This window comes from Epinephelus moara, unplaced genomic scaffold (genome assembly GCF_006386435.1).
Source record: "Epinephelus moara isolate mb unplaced genomic scaffold, YSFRI_EMoa_1.0 scaffold751, whole genome shotgun sequence".
Taxonomy (NCBI): domain Eukaryota; kingdom Metazoa; phylum Chordata; class Actinopteri; order Perciformes; family Serranidae; genus Epinephelus; species Epinephelus moara.
This window is the reverse complement of record NW_026082709.1, coordinates 4185-17139: the sequence shown is the minus strand read 5'-3', so window position 1 is coordinate 17139 and position 12955 is coordinate 4185. Positions and strand designations below refer to the sequence as shown.

Genomic DNA, 12955 nt, shown 5'->3' with positions numbered 1-12955 from the left:
ACTTGTATTGCCTAAGATGCAAAACCATCATTAACGTCAACAACTGTAAATTTTGTGACATGTCATTAATCATTATCAAGACATCTGAAGCAAAGAAATTCACAGAGCCATTTCAGTAATGAACTTTTTTTATTCAGGCTACGTGGTGCATAAAGCATTAAAGCTCAAACAATATTGATATTGCAAAATTATATAAATAAAACTAATTCCTAGTTCAGTAGTGCATTGTTCTGGCAGTCAGTCATTTTATAAAGTGACCCAGTGTCAAAATCAAATGTTTTTATACCAACAATTGGCCAAATAACTGTGTAGTGTGAAAGGAGTTGCTTGTAGCGACGAACCAACAGTGAATTATTACCAACTCTCCCGTTCTGATTTTGTGATACTGTAGTTCCATTTACTCCTACATCCTTTAATCCACTGTGGTTCTGTCAAGACATGTCAACATGCACAGTACTACTCTCCCTGTTACTACAATCAGTCAATAGTTACTGAACAGTCATTATCATACATTAAAACAACAATTTGTCACTGTATCAGGACAGCAGCATGGAGAGCATTTGAAATTCAAGTCCTTCCTTTACGTAAAAAGAGAAAGTATTTTCACTATATAATCACAAAATCATAAATATACTGTATGTAGTGCATTTTGATCACGAACACTTACCCTGCTGCCATTTTACAAAACAAACAAATAAATAAATAAATCAAACAGTGCTGTTGACACCTAAAAGCAGCTGGTATAAATAAATTAAATTATATCATAAAGAGAAAGCACCAAAAACAGGTTTGACAGAAGAGCTGAGACTTTATCCATAGTGATGCAGAGTCAAGGCTCAGCTTTCATTGCACAGTTTAGGGGTCCCAGGATATCCTAATCTGGGGCCTGCTTATCCTGCTTAGACAGAAAAAGAGAGAAAGAAAGAAAAGAGAAAAAAGAGAGAAGATGTAAAAAGAAAGAAAGAAAGAAAAAAATAAAGAAGATAGAAAAAGAAAGAAAGAGTGATAGAAAGAAGAAAGAAGAAAAATGAAAAAAGAAAAAGAAAAGAGAGAGAGAAAGAAAGAAAGAAAGAAAGAGTAGAAGAATGCAGGAAAAAAATAAGAAAAGGGAAGTAAAAGAAAATAATAGAGAAAGAAAGACAGGGAGACAGAAAAAGAAAGTGAAAGAGACAAAAAAAGCAAACATGACATATCAGAACTAAAGACAGAAAGCTAAGTTATCAGTTACAGAATAAGACTGTGGCTGTGTACTGACCGGCTGAGGTCTCTCAGAGGGGGAGACAGGCTGTCAGACTGTGGATGCCCAACAGTAGAAAATGAGAGAGTATTAGTAGTCAGAGTATTGTGTTGGCGTGGTGTAACTGGCAGGTGGTACTCTGTGTCCAGCCCATGAATATTTGCAGATGAGCTCAACTGTCTGTCATCAGTATCCAAATGTCCAGTGAGAATATCGACAGGTGCAGGTTGTCTGTAACCTTCTAGTTCCTCTCCGTGGACGGCTGCTTCTTCATGTGCGTAAGCAAGGTTGTTGAAATCTCCTAAAGAAGTACAAGAGTATGGGGTTATTGGACAATCACATGGGTTCACCAGTTCACATCGTCCACCAGTTGGAAGATCGGCAGTTCAATCCTTGGCTCCTCCAGTTTGCATGTCGAAGTATCCTTGGGCAAAATACTAAACCCCAAATTGCTCCTAATGGCTCCTGATGGTTACATTGGTGTGTCGGTGTGTGTGAATGGTTACTGAGTAGAGGGTGGCACCCTGCATGGTAGATGCGGCCACCAATGTGGGTGTGAAGATGACATGTAGTGTAAAAGTGCTTTCGAGTGGTCAGAAGACTAGAAAGGTACTATACAAGCCCAGTCTATTTACCATTAATCATTAATTGATTGACATTAGCTGCGTCACTATCCTGCCTCATGATCACTGCTCATTGCCCAGCTGACATATAAAATCTAATCACATTGGTAAAACACGTGCCAATGTATGCAATGTGACAGGTGGTGAGAATTACCACAGACTTTGCAGTTTGCCCTCAGCTTGATGAAGTGTTTTAAAATCATAAAACCAAACCAACACAAATAATAAAACACTCCACTCCTATCAGTGTTGTTTCAAGCAGCGGCAGGTTGCTGTTTCTCATAAAATGTTGTCATATACTCATTGTCCACTACCTGCTCAACAGCAGACAGATACAGTTAGAGACTAGCTGGTAAATACAGCAGAGCATTTAGTGGCTGAAGAGACAGATTTTTCTCAGGGTAGATGGAGACCAAACCAGAGCTTAAAGAAGTTAAATACTGAACTTACATTCATCAGGTAGACACGAACAAGTGGAGGATAATATTGCTCTGTGTCTGCCCAAAGTGTAAATAAGCAGCTATTTGCTAACGCAATGACTTTAGAAGGCAATAGCATATGAATGTTGTGTTTACAGCATGTTCCACTGGCGCCATCTGACCGCAACAAAAAATAACAAAAATCTATTGATGCAGCTTTACGATATCATACTGTGCCCACCCATGAAATGTGCAGAAATGTTCTCCCACTTAACTGCATTTTCAATGACCAGCTGAAATGCTTTTTGGATAGTCTGTGCACCATATTTACTTTTTTCCCAACCCTTAGCACCTGTAAAAATGCAAAAGGAAACCCGTTAAACCACTTTGTCGGCTTTTCTTTATAGTATGAGAGCTTTCCAAATGAACTTCAGAGCCTTAAGGAACAGGTCACCCTAAATACAAAAACAAATTGGTCCTCTTACCTATAGTGCTTTTTATCAGTTTAGATAGTTTTGGTGTGAGTTGCCAAGTGTTGGAGATAGCAGCCATAGAGATGTCTGCCTTCTCTCCAATATAATGGAACTAGATGGAACTCAGCTTGTGGTGCTCAAAGAAAAAAAAAGGGGCTTGTGCTTGTGACAGCACAGTCCTATTTACTGGAGTAGTCAATAACATTTTTATTGCATAAGAATCTTCTGAGAAGTTGTTTTAAGTTCTAAAACCAGCCGCCGGCGATTTAACCAGTTGCAGATGACACCATCAGCTGGCTCGAATTCACACCGCTGCAACTTTTCTCTGAAATGTTCTGAAACAGTTTTGTCTCATTGCGAATCATTGGTCTGAAATGGGCTTAAGGGGAGGAGTCGAAGTCTTTGTTTACAATTTATTTTCAACATTGAGTGTAGTCCTTAAGTGCCTCATCCACTGAACACCACAGGATGGAGACTGTAACACTGCAGGTACTACACTGCCCCTCTGGACTAAAGCAATCATTTCACATCCCACTCACTGTTCATCTTGCTACTTCAGGTTGTGATCAGCAGTAACATTACAAATTAGCATAGTTTGTTCATGAAAATTCAGTTATTGATTTGTGGACAGGATAGCTATTGTTGTTGTTAAACATAGTGTCAAATTACATTTACTGTTTGTCAACTGTCTGCAATGTTATTGGCTTTGAATCTTGCTAGCATAACCTTAGCTTTCTGGCTAATAGTTGAGCCAAAGGGTTTTATGAGCCAAGCAGATGAGAAATATCTCCTGTTGCTAAGTCATATCTGAGCTTCGTCCTATTTAATGAAGTAGTCAGTAACATTTTCATTGGATGAGAGCCTTCTGAGAAATTCATTTGTTTAAATTGTATTTTAAATGATTGTAGGTTGTCTTTAACCATTTAGTGCACAATGATTGTTCCAAGTAGTAGGTAAACCTTCAGGTGTTACCAGGGAAACTGAATTATGGCTTGTGAAATATTTTAGATTTTGACTGTAAAAAGTATGAAAATATAAACAAATATTCTTTTAATTTCTTTGGTAAGTGACCATAGTATAAGTGGGATAATGCCCTTCCAAGTGTCCATTATCAGTTTTTAGAGGACTTGCGAGTTCAGACAGTTCATGCCTCCACATCAGCCATTAAAAACTGATAATGGACACCTCATCGGGCTAAATCCCTTACTTACTTTGTCTCTCATTTTTCCTCATACCTGTAGTGCTATTTATCTAGATTGTTTTGGTGTGAGTTGTTGAGTGTTGGAGAAATCGTCTATGAAGATGTCTGATTGCTCTCCAATATAATGGCGCTAGATGGCATCCAGCTTGTGGTGCTCAAAGCGTAAAAAAAATACATTTCAAAAACTCAGCAGCAATGTTTATTTTCAGAAATGAATCTGTTATTTGAGATAATCCACAGACCTTGTTGTGAGCTGTTTTATGTAGAAACTATTTTCTTTCTACTGAACTACACCCACCAACTGTGTCACCACACAGAAGGAAGGGTGCATCTACTCAAGGATGAGGGGCTCATGACAGCGTGAGATGTAAACATCAATGGCGTCCTCCTCAGCTGAGCTGTAATGTTAGATAGCTCAGTGGTGCTAGGTGAGCCAGCAATAGATGCACACTTCCTTCTGCGCAGTGATTTGGTAGGTGGGTGTAGTGGTGGGTCTGTTGGAGTGAAGGCAGACACCTCTGTGGCTGGTATCTCCAACACTCACCAGCTCACACTGAAACAATGTAAACTAAAAATAGCAGGTAAGAAGAAAAATATGTATATTTGATTTCGGGGTGAACTGTCCCATTGAGTCCTTCCTCTGCACATTCACAGAGGACAAGGAAACATAAAACATATTCAAATCCAGAGCCAGCAGCAAGTCAGTGTGACATGATGTAAATTTTCTTATTTCAAACAAAACATTTTGTTTGTTATCATATTTTGCGTGTGTTGTATTTTTGAGTTTGCAACAGCTAAAGTGCCTAAAACAGACCTTGCCTCACTTAAGACATGAAATACACAACTGTAACACTGCAACATCCAGAACGCAGGAAAAAAACTGGTTTGTGTGTGTGTGTGTGTGTGTGTGTGTGATAAATAAATTACCTGTATTGTCAATGTCACTGTTGGATCTGGACCACTCAAAGTCCTCATTCAGCCACTGGTTCACCAGTTGCTCTTGAATGTCCCTTCTCCTGTAGACACACCAAAGCAGGTTTCATCATATCTTTACAGAAGAAACATTCATAATGTGGTATTCAAAATATGAATAAAATTGAAAATACCTAAATAAATAAAAGCCAATACTCATATTATGAAATGTTTTTATCATATAAGTGACACAATGCCAAAAATACATGATACATGAAAGACACCTGATTTTTCAACACATTTTCAATCTGACCTTGTCACATATCGACATTTGGTCATGGACTTTGCATGTCAAGAAAGAACGTGTAAGGTACCCTGGGTGTGTCGGTAGTGAACGTTCTGGGATGCTGTGTCAACTTCAGCCTATTACATGCATTATCTGTTTTCAAAATACACTTCCATTTTCACAGGAAATGTACAGTTTGCAGACAGTCTCTTTCAAAATAAACACACTACGTCAGTACAACACCAGGAATTGACGTAATTTTTTCCTTCAACAACAAACGCACGTACATGGCTGGGTTTAGGCAAGAAAAGCACACAGTTGGGTCTAGGAAAAAAGAGCAAGGTTTGGCTATACATTCACATAGGAAGCGAACATTGGCCTCCTGGGTGAAAGTCAGTGATTGTTGGACTCATCCACGACCCCTCCCACCTGCACCACTTAGATTTCTGCCAGCTTAACTTTATTGGTGTTGGTAACAATAATGGCACCCAACCGCACATCATCACACGGACGTTTTTTTTTTTTTTTATCAGTGTCTGATGCCAGAAATCACTGAACAAGCCCCGGTTTCCGACAACTTTTGCGTGAGACTGGATTTGACTGACCAATGAATGGAAAACCTATGTAGATATACCTAAAAATAAAGATGACAGAGCTTTTTAAGCTTTGTTGAGGATAACCTTAGCTGAAATTCCAAATGAACAAAAATCTTACATTATCTAATAATCTGCCACCTAAAAACTGACATCTCCTAGTGTGTACACTCTCAGAACTAGACATTACAAAGCCATAGCAGACTGAGGAGGCTGATGATGACGACACTTCTGCTAAACCTAGCATGACATCCCAATAACCATTTTTTTTAATGTTCAATGTTATTTATAACTTGATTATTTCTAAGAAATCTGCACATGGCAACTCCTACCATGGCACTAAAACTCTTGGTCATGGGCTGATGATGTAGGAAGTGAGAATGTCAAAGATGATGGCGTTGGATGTACATAAACACTGCCATTAAACTTAATTTGGGGTTAAGCAAATATGTCCACACATTCTTGTCTAAGATATTGTTTGTATAAAGTTTGAATAATTTTGTTTAAAATGGATTACAATATATAATTATTTTTTATGTTTTAGTTTAGTTAACTGAGCTGAAGTAAACTAGAGTTCAGAAGCATTCTGTCACATCTTTGTATGCTGAAAAACTGCCGGTAATATCCATGTACATCTTACCTCTTGCTTTGCCTTTGTTTGTTCCTCAGTAAGAAAGCAGTCAAGACTCCCACTATCAATAACAGACAAGCAAGGGTCACGCTTATCCCTGCATAGAAAGGAGTCCTGTGTATGGGGAGGCTGCAGTCATCATTCAAGTACCACGTCTCTTCCACATTAAGACACCTGAATCAGGAGGAAGAACAAGGTTAAATTACAGATACTATGAGACAGCAACAAGCAGTGCTTGTTTTCACTCACACTGAGCCTTGTTTGATCTGTCAGTCTAAGGGATCCATAAAATAGGGCCCTGAAATTAAATTGGACCGTATGACAAATAAACCTGGAATTGGTGACACAGGATATGTTATGTATATGTATGTATGTCGCTTTTAGGAAATTTACAGAAATCTTTGGTGATTTAAAATGACTTTAATGTCCAAAAATGTTTAAGGTTTCAATAATGAGGCTAATTTAACCTTCAAATGTTTAATGGCACGGTGACTCTGATGTTTGACTTTTGCCCTTGTGTTTCAGAATTATACTGTACATTGCCAAGCAGCAACCTCCAGGGCTGAAAAATGAGGCCAAAGCAGAAGTGCCAAAAACTGCATTTCCTCTAATGTCCACTTGAGACTGGCTAAAGAAGAGAGTCAATCCCCATAGACCCCCATGGTAAAATGTCCAACTTTACAGCAGAAATAAACATGTTTACAGCCTGGTACAAAAAATGGTTTTGGTCTCTACAGATAATTTCAGCATTGATTACAAATACGGGGGTTGAACCTGTTTAAATGTTATTAAGGCTTAAAGTTATGCATAATTAAGGGCGTGGCCACTTTGAGTCAGGTGGGTGCCGTCGTCTTTTTCAGTCTGTTTTCAGTCAGTGAAAGTTAGTTGTAATGTTTTGGTTGCCTAAAAAAGTTGTGTTCAGCATTTAGTTGTACTGAAAGACTCTCTAAGGGGCTGTACACATTCTACATTTTTTGCGCCCTCAAATTCATTGTTTTCAATGTAGACGCATGGCGGGCGTGCTCAAATGCCAGAGCGATGCTGTAACAGCGCACATGCGTTCACAAGCACTTACTTTTCAGAGCACAACAGCTGTGCCCTGCGATAAACAGAGTTCAAATTTTGGAACGCAGCGTGCACCACATGTCATGTGACGAGGACCTACCAATCACAACCGGCAGATATCCTTCCCTTACTCTGTAAATATCAGTCTGTGGTAAATATAGAGAAGAAGTTGATCATTTTAGTGCAGTGCTACCCAGAGCTTTACATCTGTCCCACAGACAATAATTTTGGCCTAGTACACACCCACAAAACAACACCTGGAAGACGATCAGCTCTACACTCAGGATTTATAGTAAATCGGCTATGGTACTGTTCTGATTATGGTCGCTTAGCAGCCTCAGACGCAACCTGCCTCCATGCCCTTGAAAGTTGGAGTAGAGTTGGCACAGAGTAGCACCCAGTGCCCGACCTTGCGTTTTCCAGGCGGTTAAAGATGCAGCGTGGGCGATGCTCAGTTTTAGTGGTAAGTATTTTGTTTTCATGGTTTTAAGCCTGTTTTTTTCCAGCGAAAATTAGTTAACATAGTTAACTATAGGTATTGTCTTATGTTAACTAATTTTATACAACAGTTATTTCTGACTGAGTAATTTGATTGGACGAGAGGCATTCCATGAGTGCTGATATAGAGTACAACATCACTGGGACATGTAACAGTAAAATCACTCCGCTCACAGGTGTTATAAATAGCCTATAAATACAACCATTAATTAACCAACTGTCACACTCGCTACATTGACGCAAACTGACACTATAACTATACACTATATATTGAATTATCAAAGATCATCTGATGAGGTACTGATGAGGCCATGCCAACATCCAGGTTTGCCAACGTTTCATCAGCCGAACTGGACGAAGTTACACAGTTGCAGATCAATATAAATACAGAGCAGCTTGTGAGTTCAACAGACTGGGGGAACTGTTTTTTTTTCGTGGAGCTACATAACATACTTAAATAATTTATTTCATCACCTTTTGTTAACATTTCCTTACTCAGCATTGCTGTTTAAGCTGTTGTTGAACTGTTGTATAAAAGCAATATCACACTCGAGGTTGTGATGTTGTACTGTATATCGTCACGGCTGTAATTGTCTTCGGCCGAATGACCGAATCACAGCTGTGACGATATACAGTACAACATCACTCCCTCTCGTGTGATATTGCTTAAATATACTTAAAAAATGTTAACATACACTTCTATATGCCATATTAACTATGACTACATGTCACAGATAACCATAACTTTATAGACCTATGCACCGGGCTCACCAAGCTAGCAGCTAGCGTTATGGTTAGCTCCACCCTCTCGTCCAAATATGGGGTGCGTTCAGAAATACTCACGCCGAGTGCTGGAGCACACTCTGGCACACACTGGATGGTTTGTAAATTTGGCGAGCTGTCGCAATGTACCGTTATCCAGACCACCACATGCTCGGAGTGGCAGAGCGCACTCTTAGGACTTTGTCTGGGGAAATGGAGCAGCAGAGCGCAGAGGGGCGTGAATGTGTGATTAACGTAACTTTTCGTTAATTCATGTAGAAATAGAATGCTCTTCGAACAACTACACTCTCATTAAAGTGTAGAGCATCAGATTGGATTTATGAACGCACCCATGGTCACTTCTGGCTCCAAAAATCCAGATGGCGATGGCTGAAATGCTGATCCCAAAGTCCACAAACCAAAAGGAGATGTCACGGTGGCTACACCCATCATTTTAAACAGTCTATGTACATTGAGGGCCATAATCTAAAGCATTACAGAAATTTTAGTAAGAATATCATGCAGAAACTATAAAAGTAAGGGGGACAGAAATGGAAATCTACATACAAACAAAGACTACAAGCAACTATGTGAACAATCCTGCTCACATCAGTGCTGCCCATCTGAGTTCACACTGTTAAAAGCAAGTCTGTCATGATGTTCACCAGAAATACTTATCAAACTGACAGCATAGTCAACTTACTCGCACAGAGGTCCAGTAGTTTTGTACACTAAGCAGATTCCCCTGTTGTAGCATCTTTTATGATGTGAATGTTGATTGTGGCATACAGTCACACATGTCAGTTTCCCATCAATAGGCACAAGTTGGTAGTATTTAGCAACTTCTGGATCTTTGACAAACTGCTCACAGACCGCTGGTGCATGACAGGAGAAGGAAGACAAAGACATGAAGAATTAAATCAGCATTATGTTAATTCCAGTTGGTCATTCATACACTCAGTGGTACATCTCAAAACAAAAACAAATAACATGTGGTAATACTAACATCCCAAATCAGCCTCTGTTGTAGTCACTGTGGGCGGAGCGGTGGTGTTGAAATCTGGACACTCTGAAAGTTCACAGGATAAAATATTACATTGCCATATACATAGTAGAAACAGCATGTTGTTTGTTGTAAACATAAACATAAACTGACAATTTTTTATCCCGTTTCTTGATAATCAAATCTTTTTAGCCTATTGGATGGACTGCAATAAAAATTAGTTAGATTCATCCCCAGAGGATGACTCCTAAAGACTTTGGTTATCTCCTTACTTTTTATCTAGCACCACCAGAGGCCTGTACTATGAAACAGGATTTGGAATTAGTGAGGTAACTTCAAGGTTAACTCAGGGTTTTCAGTATTACAAAGCTGGTTCTCTTTTTACTGGAATAAATCACCATGGTAACAGCTAACTGGCTCTGGGGCATATCTTCAGAATATCAGATCACAGCCTGTCAACAGCCTGATCACCGACCAATGAGATCACAGAAGAAAAGAGTATCCATGGACAGAAGTCCGGAGCGTCAGGTAAAATAGAGTAGCCTATACATTGTCAACAATAGAATCATATCATTTTTCCGGGGCTCTGTTTCCACTGGTTTTGATAGAGCTTCTAACAAACACAGAGATCGTTTACACACTAAACACATGATTTTAGCAGGATTTTAACTGATGCAATTTTTTTTTAGTCAGCAATAATAGTGTTGCTATTTTACACTTTGATTCCATTACTGTAGCTCAAAATAACAGGAGACATCTACATGATGAGCACTAGGAAAAAAAAGATAAATTTTTGTAGAAAAAAATGATCCACACACTGTCAATTGGCTCCAATTATTATAAATGAAACATTTGGGTCAGATTGATCTCATCAGTCATTAACCATAGGCTACTTTTCCACCCTTTACTTTGGTAGCAGAAACAGCCTGGCATTACTTTAAGGTTTTATATGACATATTCAGAGTAGTTCCATTGTTATCAAACTAAAAAGCGAAAATACTCTAAACTAATGACACATATAGCTAAGTGATACCTACACGTGATGTAAGTCTTGGCTGACGGTGAATTTTTGGATAGTATTTTCAATGTTTCTACATTTTCCATTATAGGATTACAGAGTATCCAGAGTACCCAGAGTTGACTGCACTAACTGATAACCAGCTTTGTGGTACCGGTTATTCAGACAGCCAATGTGACAGTTTAGTCAAGGCCAGATAATGAAAAATGTCCTGGGTAAGTTGAACTGGTTTCATAGTACATGCCTCATGTCAAAGTCTTCACATGTGCAGTGAAATATCTCAACAACTCCTAAAAGGGTTGGCGCCAACTTTGATAGACATTCAGTTACCAGATGAGGTATCCTAATGATTTTGGTCACACCCTGACTTTTCCTTGAGTACCACTAGCATTTATGGTTTTTAGTGAAATATATAACGAATGACAACAATGGTTTACCATGACCATACATCTTCACAGACTGTTGTTATCTGAATGAAAATAGATCTGATCTTATTTCACATTTTGCTAACAATGCATAGATGATTATGAATTTTCTGTCTTACCTCCTGTGCAGCTGTCAAGGCCTTCAACAGCCTCGACAATTGCTTCAACATCTTCCCAATATAGTTGTTCAGCACTAGCATTATTTGGAATCCCCAGAACCACATCATGTGTGACATTAACACTAAGGCAGAAAGAATTTCATACATGTCAGTTTCAGTGAGGAAGTCTCAAGAAATTCTGACAATTTTAACAACATATTCATTTATTTATTTATTGCAAAAGAAAAATCGTACTCTCTTTACTCTTCTCAGATTACCTTTCTGTTCTTGGTGTGATACTGTGGAAAGCCATGGCTTTGTCCCATAACTGCCTCTGAAATATAGATAACGAAAACAATGAGTGGTTTGCACCTCTCATCTCTGACTTAATGCGCTGCTGGCAAAGTGTTTGAATTGCTTTACCTCATCCACAGGGTTACGTAAGAATCTGACCAAAGGGGCTCCACGGCTAAGAAAAAAAAAGCAGGGAGTCACTCTCTCAAGAAAAAGAGCTTGGTAACTTAAACCAGTGTTATATTAGTATGTACATTAAAATTAAATTGCATCTGTGCCTTTAAGACACCTTCAATTATAAATATTTTGTTTACAAAAGTATATTACCTGACACTAATTACCACCACTTCTTTGAAGTTTGCGATCTTCTTTGCTAGGTAATATTTCTCCATCTGAAAAGAATGACAAAATAAAATTAAAAAAAGTCTTCACAGTACTACCATGGGTAATATGAAAAATTGTTGTCTGGGTAATTAAATGTTTTTTAGAGATAAGATAGCTGAAAGCACAAAGAGTGATATATAGACACAGAAAGTGAGGTGCCTCCTAAATGCGATGTTCCGTCCCCCACAGTATAACCATCTGTTTTTGGCTGCTTGTGTTAGATAAATGTCAGGCTAGTGATAATTATTTTATAAGCAACAGATAGGTTGTGTCACAGCCTGTTCTGTGATTAGCATGATGGTATTTCTTCATCTGTTGACCCCAGGGCTGCCTCGTTGTTATGTGAGAGGCCTAGGTTTGCAGCTCTGGGTGTTAGACATGCTTGATTGCAATAGTTTGGTATCAGTTTAAACTTCCTGATTGGGGTATTCAATAGGGACAGTACTTCACAGTGACACACATTGCTTGTACCTATTATTTAACATATACCCTCCAGCCGGTAAGAAAGGACTGGACTGTGGTATTAAATGAACTACCACTGTCAACTATAAGCTTAGTGCACTGGTTTGGAGAGTGCTCTCTCCAGTCTTAACATAATGTGTGATCCTTTTCATTGTGAAAGGGGCAAAATGCAACATGTCGCAATATACAAAAGATGCACAGAGGTCATTGTCTCTTAAAAAATACAGACTAAACTTTGAGGCAAGGCTTGCTAAAAAAAATAAATAAAAAAGATTTACAATACACATATCCCCTATTCATATTGCTTTAAAGATTTGGTATGTAACTTAAACAAAATCCTTGTTATAAGGGGCACCGCTCTCTGATTGGAGCTGTGCGGTCTCAACTACAGCACAGTATTGAATGCCCTTTGGCATTTGCCTCTCGATCCCTCACCTCAGCTGAACAAAAGCTCTTAGTGGGGGAGCAATATGCACTGATGTGTGTTTGGGCATGTGAGTGGTGGCACATGTATGTGTATGGACAGCACTTTACACTGTGGACGGACCACCAGGCCCTCACAGCCCTGCTT

The 12955-nt window shown here is 38.9% G+C and overlaps 1 long non-coding RNA gene across 1 annotated transcript; it reads right to left on the bottom strand.

Moving 5' to 3' along the window:
* Positions 1-158: 158 nt before the first annotated feature.
* Positions 159-5176, bottom strand: LOC126387542 (uncharacterized). The gene is made up of 3 exons (XR_007569694.1): positions 4881-5176; positions 1256-1538; positions 159-895 (listed from the first exon to the last, which is right to left on the bottom strand). It is a non-coding gene; the product is annotated as an uncharacterized LOC126387542 (long non-coding RNA).
* Positions 5177-12955: the final 7779 nt, after the last annotated feature.